Raw genomic sequence first — 8,597 nt, 5'->3', positions numbered from 1 at the left:
CTTTGGGATTGCAGTGAATCTACAGATCATTTTGGGAAGAAATGACATCCTGACAATATTGAATCTTCTTATCATTAACATGGATTCGATCTAGTTCTTCTTTGATTTCTTTTTTTTTTTTTTAAGATTTTATTTATTTGACAGAGAGAGATACAGCAAGAGAGGGAACACAAGCAGGGGGAGTGGGAGAGGGAGAAGCAGGCTCCCCGCCGAGCAGGGAGCCTGATGCAGGGCTCCATCCCAGGACCTTGGGATCATGACCTGAGCCGGAGGCAGATGCTTAACGACTGAGCCACCCAGGTGCCCCTCTTCTGTGATTTCTTTAGTCAGATCTTTTAGTTTATTCCTAGAGATCTTATACATATTTTGTTAGATTTATACCTATGTATTTCATTTTTGGAGGTGCTAATGTAAATGGTTTAGTGTTTTAAATTTCATATTCTACTTGTTCATTGCTGGTATATAAGAAAATGATTGACTTTTATATATTAACCTTGTATCCTGCAACCTGGCTATAATCACTTATAAGTTCCAATTTTTCTTTGGTCTATTCTTCCTGATTTTCTGCATAATTATCTCAGCTGCAAAGACAGTTTTATATCTTCCTTTTCAATACGTATACATTTAATTTCATTTTCTGTCTTATTGCATTAGCTGGGATTTCCAGTACAATGTTGAAAAGTAGTGATGAGAGGAGATGCCCTTGCTTGGTTCCTGATCTTAGTGGGAAAGCTTTTTTTTTTTTTTTTTTACCAATAAGTATGATGGTAGCTGTAGGCTTTTTGTAGATGTTCTTTATCAAGTTGAGGAAATTCTTCTCTATTCTTAGTCTGCTTTCAGTTTTTATAATGAATTGGAGTTGCTATTGGTCAATGCTTTTTCTAAATCCATTAATTGGATCATGTGATTTTTTTTCTTGTTTTGCCTGTGATGTGATGGGTTACATCAATTAATTTTTGAATGTTGAACCAAACTTGCACACCTAGGAGGAAATCATGGTGTTTTTCAAATTTATTCTTCCCTTTTCTGCCTTTTATTATAATTTGTGTTCTACTTACATTTAAAATAATTACTGATAAAGAAGAATTTACTTCTGCCATTTTGCTCTTTGTTTTCTGTATGTCTTATAGCTTTTTTGTCCCTCATTTCCTCCATTACTGCTATCTTTTGTGTTTGTTTTATTATTTGTAGTGACTTTAGATTTTCTCATTTTTTCCTCATTTCCTCCTCCATAGATACTATCTTTATGGTTACTATGAGCATCACATATAGCAACCTAAAGTTATAACTGTCTAATTTGAACTGATATCAACACCTTTATTTTAAAGGGAAAGAGGCCTTTTTATTTTATCTTTTTTTTTTTTTTTTAGAGTGAGAGTGGGAGCGGGGGTAGGGGGGTGGGGTAGAAAGAGAGAATCTTAAACAGGCTCCATGCTCAACACAGAGCCTGACATAGGGCTTGATCTCATGACCTTGAGATCATGACCTGAGTTGAAATCAAGAGTCGGACACTTAGCTGACTGAACCACCCAGAGGCTCCTATCAACTTAACATTAATAGCTTACAAAACCTCTGCTCTTATATAGCTCTGTCTCCCACTCTGTTATTGATACCACAAATTACATCATTATACATTGTGTGCTGAATAACATAGATTTATAATTACTTTCTATGTCTTTGTCTTTTAAATCCTGTAGAAAATTAAAGTGGAGATACCATCCAAAATTACAATAATATTGGTTTTTATATTTGCCTACATTTTACATTTGCTGGAGATATTTATTTCTTGATATGGGTGTCTGTTTATTGACTAGTGTTCTTTCATTTCACCTTGAATGACTTCTGTTACTAGTTCTCGTAGACCAGGTCTAGTGGTAACAAACTCCCTGAACTTTTGTTAATCTGGGAATATCTCAATTTCTCCATTGTTTTTGGAGAACATTTTTCTTGGTGTAGAGTTCTCAGTTGACAAGATTTTTTTTCTTTTAATATTTTAAAGGTATCATCTAACTGTCTTCCGGCCTCCATGGATTCTGATGACAGATCATTTGATAATATCATTGAAGATCCTTTATATGTTCTGATTCTCTCACTGCTTTCAAGATTTCCTCTCTGACTTAGTAGTTTGATTATGTGTTTTACTGTGGGTCTCTTTGAATTTATGCAACTTGGAAATCATTGAGTTCCTTGGATTTGTAAATTCACATCTATTTTCAAATTTGAAAGTTTTCATCCCTTAATTCTTCAAATAATCTTTCTGCTCTTTTCTTTTCTCTTTCTCAAGCTCCTATATGTTGGTCCATTTGATGGTGTCCCATTGGTCTCTTAGGCCTATCCCCTTTCTTCATTCCTTTTCTTCCTGCTCCTCAGACTTGATCATTTCAGTTTACTGATTTTCAAGTTTGCTGATTCTTTCTTCTGCCTGATCAAATAATTTGTTGAACCCTTCTAGTGGATTTTTCATCCCACTTGTACTTTCAGCTCAAGAATTTGGTTCCTTTTTACAATTTCTATCTTTTTATTGATATTTGCATTATGTTCGTACACTTTCCTGATTTCTTTTAGTTCTTTTTCTATGCTTTCCATTAGCTCTTTATGCCTATTTAAGGCAGTTATTTTAGTCTTTTTCTAGTTACTCCAATGTCTAAAATTTCTCAGGGATACTTTCTATTTATTTTGTTAAATTTTGTAAAATTTGTTATTTTGAACGGGTCATACTTTCCTGGTTTTTTGGGTTTTGTTTTTGTTTTTCATGCTTGTGATTTTTTTGTTGTTGAAAATTAGACATTTGAATATTATAATGTGGTAACACTGGAAATTAAATTCTTATCCTTTCACTGGGTTTGCTGGGGACTTTTTGTTTTATTATTATTTAAGGTTCTAATAGTCTACCAGTTTAGTTGCTTTTCCAAACTAGTTTTGCAAAGACTGTATTCCTTTTCATGTGCGGTCACTGAGATCTCTGTTCCTTTAGCTCCTATTAACTTAATGTTTTGGCAGAGTTTTCTTGGAATGCCAGGAGCTTAAAAAAATAACTGAAAACAAGGGCGCTTAGGGGGCTCAGTCAGTTAAGTGTTTCCCTTCAGCTCAGATCATGATCTCGGGGTCCTGGGATGGAGCCCCACGTTGGGCTCCCTGCTTAGCGGGAAGTCTGCTTCTCCCTCTCCCTCTGCCCCTCCCCGTCACTCACATGCTCTCTCTCTCTCAAATAAATAAATAAAATCTTAAAAAAAAAAACCCTCAAAAACAAGCAAACAAAAAACACTTCTTCCAATCTTTGCAGATTGGTTCTGTGTTGTGGCCTTCCTTCAACACTAGTCTTGCACTGAGCCTGGGATCACTTGTGAGTGAAAACTTAGGATCTTCTTAACACTTTTCTCAACATGCATCTTAATTCAGGCATGTATGTGGACTTCTAAATTGCTCCATACGTAACGAGTTCCTTTGAATGTCTTGATTTCCCAAAGAATCTTCCCCAACTTTTCCTCCCAGGCCTTAAGTATCTTGACTGTTATATATCTTGACTATATTTTGCCCCAGGTGTTTGCAGGTTGTTAGTTCTCCTTACAGTATTTTGGGTCAAAGCCCCACTGCCTTCCAGTCTGAGTCCTGAGTTAGGTAGAAGAGAGATGAACACGTTCTGTCAGTCCTTCAGGTATCCTCTAGACACGTTACGACAGATTTAAGCAGTGTATTTGGTCAAAGTCTGCTCTTCTCTCTTCACAACGAGACACTAGGGGCCCACAACGATAACACAGGCTGGCACTGTTTCAAGACTGTGCTGGGGAGGGATGGGACAATGGCAGGTTAAAAAAAAAAAAAAAGCCACAAATTTTTCCTACAATTTTCAAGTCACCTTTGAATTCATTCAGCATTTGCTTTGTTACTGCAAAACTTGGACTCTTCCAGAGTTCTGACAAACTTGGATCTAAAATTTGTTTTTCGACATTTCTGTGTGGGAATACAAGGTTAGATCTGCCTACTCCATCAATTTCTTAATATCACTGTATATGTATTTTAAAGGACTTACTTTATTCTGAAATTGAACTAATTAAATATTTGTAAATTGGAAAGTAGGTATATTAAACTGTTATTTCATTATAAATTTTTAAAATAACAATGAAAAACATAATTTACCATCTTAACCATTTTAATGTACAGTTCAGTATTGTTAAGTATATTATGAATATACTTAACAATACTGAATGTTTTCAGCTTGCAAACCTGAAACTCTATTATGCCCATTGAACAATAACGCCCCATTTTCCCCTCCATCCAATCTGTGGCAACCATCACTGTCCTTTCTGTTTCTACAGATTTGACTGCTTTAGACAACTTATATAAGTGAATCATACGGCATTTGTCTTTTTGTAACTGGCTTATTCATTTAGCATGTCTTTAGGTTCCATACATGACATAGCATGTGACAGGAACTCCTTTTTAAACACTGAACAAAGGGCACTTGGGTGGCTTTGTTGGTTAAACATCTGCCTTTGGCTCAGGTCATGATCGCAGGGTCCTGGGATGGAGCCCTGCATCAGGCTCCCCAGGGAGCCTGCTTCTCTCTCTTCCTTTGCCTCTTCCCCTTCCCTCTGCTCATGCTCTCTCTCTCTCAAGTAAATAAATCTTTCAAAAAAATAAATATTGAATAATATTCCACTTTGGTATATACCATATTTTGTTTATCCATTGATGAATACTTGAGTTATTTAGCTATTGTGAATATTGCTACAATGATCATGGATGTCCAAATATTTCTTCAGATTCTTTTGGATATATAACCAGAAGTGGGATTGCTGTATCACATAATTCTATTTTTCATTTTTTGAGGAACTGCTATACTGTTTTCCATAGTGGCTGCACGCTGTGCCATTTGACCTTCCCACCAGATAGTACACAAGGATTTCAGGTTCTCCACATACTCAACACTTGTTATGTGTTGTTTTTCTGATGGTGGTCATCCTAATGGATCTGAGATATCTTATTGTGGTTTTGATTTGCATCTCTCCAACGATTAGTGATGTTGAATGTCTTTTCATAGGCTTGTTAGCCATTTGTGCATCTTCTTTGGAGAAATGTCTACTTAAGTCCTTTGTCCATTTTTAAATCTGATTATTTTGTTGAATTGTGGGAATTTTGTATAAATTCTGGCTATTAAGCCCTCATCAGACATGATTGGCAAGTATTTTTTCCCATTGTGTACATTGACATCTCATTCTGTTGTTTCCTTTGATGTGCAAAAGTTTTTAAGTTTAATGTAGTCTATTTCTGCTTTTGTTGCCTGTGCTTTTGGTGTCATATCCAAGAAGTCATTGCCAAATTCAATGTCATGAAGCTTTTCACCTATGTTTTCTTCTAGTTTTAAGTATTATGTTTACATCTTTAACCAATTGAGTTAATTTTTGTATATGGTATAAAGTAACTAAAAAAATTCTTTTGCATGTGGGTATTGTTTTCCTGGCAACATTTTTTGAAGAGACTGTCCCTTCCCTATCATGTAGTCTTGGCACCCTTATTGAAGATCATCTGCCCACATACATGAGGGTTTATTTCTTGGCTCTCCATTCTATTCCACTGATCTTTGTGTTTATGCAAGTACAATGCTGTTTTGATTATTGTAGCTCTGTAATACATTGAGCCATGACTAAGTACATGATTTTAAGTTTTTGAGTCACTTTAATTCTGTCTGGTGTATACAGCATAGAGTTGCATTTTACTTTATAAGCCAATCTGGAGATTTTTTTCTTTAAATAGATGAATCAAGGCCATTCACATTCTTTGGTTAAGTCTGATATTTGGGTCCAATTGTCATTTGTTTTCTTATATTTACTGTGTATATCATATGTTGACTGTATTTCTTTATTGTTCCTTTGTAGTTTTTATTTCCTTGGATAGAAAAAAATGGAAGGTTTTCTAGAAGTATATATATATACTATATATAAAGCTGGCCGTAGACACCTTTGTCCTAACTTTACATTCTACAGTTTGATTTGCCGGGTTTAAATGATACCTTTAACTCCTACCTATTACTTAAAAGACAGTCAAAGAGTTTCTTTTACTTTGTCCCTTTTTTTCCTCTTATTTTAAAAATTTCATTATTTCTGTCAAAATATATCATTTCTACCCAATATTCTTCTACCCCTTGTATTATTCTTGGGTCTACAAGTTACAGTATATTTAGCACCCTAATTTACAGTTTTCCCAGTCATCACTTAATTGGACGAAATTAATTCTTTCACAGATTTCTCAGGAAGCACTCTTGATTATAGCATTACCTGGGGTTCCTGTGTACTTAAAAACTTTGCTTTGACTCCTAAAGTACAGGCTGGCTGAATATAAAATCCTGGCTCATACTTTTCCATATCTTGAAAATATTCTTATTTATCTTAGCATGTTGTTGTTGAGAATTCTAACAACCTGATTTGACTCTTTTTGTCTAGACACCCTGGGGATTTTGTTTTCCTCTTTATATTTAAAGTCTAATGCTTTTACTAAGATATGTCTTGGAATTGACAAATCTGGATCCACTTCCACTCAGACATTATTCATTTCTGGAAACTCTTCTTGAATTATAGGTTTAAATATTAGTTCTGTTCCATTATTTTTCTTCTTCAGGGACTTCCAATTATTCATACATTGGCTCTTCTTTGTGTGGCCTCTATGTTGAACTCTTTCTCTGTGATCCTTTTCACTTATTTAAAAAATTTTCACTCTGGCCTTTCATACTTTTAATTATCTTTCATACACTTTCAGTTGAACCTGTTCTCCCTCAAGGACCTTGTAATCTCCAAGATGACTTTGTCTTTATTCCTCAGATTCTGAATTCATTCAACTCTTGTTTTCTCCCTTCCTGCTTTGTTTTTGGTCTACTTCTGTTCTAGGTTTTGTAGTTTATCACTTGAGGTGTTTTCTCATATCTGCAAGTTTTCCAAAGGTATTTATTCCTTTTGGAATGTGTCAGTTTTCTTTTGTTCAGTTTCATTTTGGGTGTTAATTTTCATCAGCTGAAATATATTTTTTTAATTTTATAGCTTTGTATGAATGTCAACTGCTGTTTTCTGTTCACTTTGAGTTCTTAAAACTTTTGAAGTTCAAACTTACAAAAAGTTTCTTTCCTTTTCTTCTGTAGACTTCATACGACCAGTTATGTTGTAGAAGGTCCCTCAATTTAAATTGGCCTGATGCTTCCTTATAATTAGATCCAGGTTGTGCTTTTTGGGTTTGTTTTTACAAAAATGGCACAAAAGGGGGGCCACTGAGGGTGGCTCAGTTGGTTAAGCGTCTGACTCTTGATATCAGCTCAGGTTGTGGTCTCAGGGTCCTGGGATCAAGCCCACATCAGGCTCTGCGCTCAGCGCGGAGTCTGCTTACCCCCCCCCCGCCCCCGCTCGCTCTAAAAAATGAATAAAATCTTTAAAAAAACAAACCAAAAAATCCAAGAATGCCACAAAGGTGATGCTTTGCTCTTAGTAGTTATGATCCATGATGGTGGTCTGTCCCATTACTAGTAATGCTAATTGTGCTTGGATAAGGTGATACCTACCTGGTTCCTTCACTGTAAAGTTACTGTTTTTCCCCTTTCTAACTAGTATTTTATTTTATGGAAAGATACTTTGAGACTATACGCTTTCCCTTACAAACTCACCTGCCAGTTTTAGCACCCAAAGATGATGACTGCCTAGATCAGTTATTACTGCAGTGGCTGCCAAATAGTGACTTTCTAATTTTGTCATTCTTCCTGTTTCATAGGTCGCTATTATTCTAACAGAGAGCTTTTCCTTCATGGATTTATTCATGGTGATACAAACTGAGTACACAGAATGTATAATACATGCTCCTAAATCTTGAGAGATACCTTTGAAATATTTATGTAGAAAGGTCATGATGTCTGTAGCTTATCCTCGAATGCTTCAGCAAAATAACAGCAATAATACACACACAATCAGGAGTGTCAAGTCAAATGTGACAAATGTTAATTATTCAATCTAATTGGACAGTATATGGAAGATCATTGTACTGTTTTGCAACTTTTTTGTGGATCTGACTTTTTTCAAAATATAAGGCCTATATACAAGCAGTTTTGAGACACACTGCCAAAACCTTCACAGATATTTGAAAAAAAATTAAAGTCAGCCTATAGTTTTAATTTACCAGCATTTGAATATATTCAAATTTTATTACCATTGTCTGTAGACATTTAACACTAGCATCTGTGCAACAGTCCTCTGAGGCAGAGAGCACACCACACAAATCTTACATACCAAGATAACAGTACCATGTTCGACAAGACTGTTTCATGATTAAGTAAACCAAGCTTGACAAAGCAGCTGACTCATGATGAATGATTCCAGTTTTAGGACATAAGTGAACTGATCACATAAGGAACATTAAAATAATATTAAAATGTTACAGAGACTTTAAAAAGTTTAGAATTTTTCCCTAAGACTATATATAGGCAGGTTCACATAATAGAAACCTGTCCATTACAGCACTCTGAGGTTTTAGCAAAGCATACGTTATAGACATATTTGCCATACAGTGCAATTTTATTGTGTAAGACATGAATAATAGTGCACTTAAATCCAAGAGTCACATTC

This window comes from Phoca vitulina, unplaced genomic scaffold, assembly GCF_004348235.1.
Source record: "Phoca vitulina isolate PV1807 unplaced genomic scaffold, GSC_HSeal_1.0 scaffold53, whole genome shotgun sequence".
NCBI lineage: Eukaryota > Metazoa > Chordata > Mammalia > Carnivora > Phocidae > Phoca > Phoca vitulina.
The sequence above is the reverse complement of the archived record's forward strand: the minus strand, read 5'-3'. Positions refer to the sequence as shown.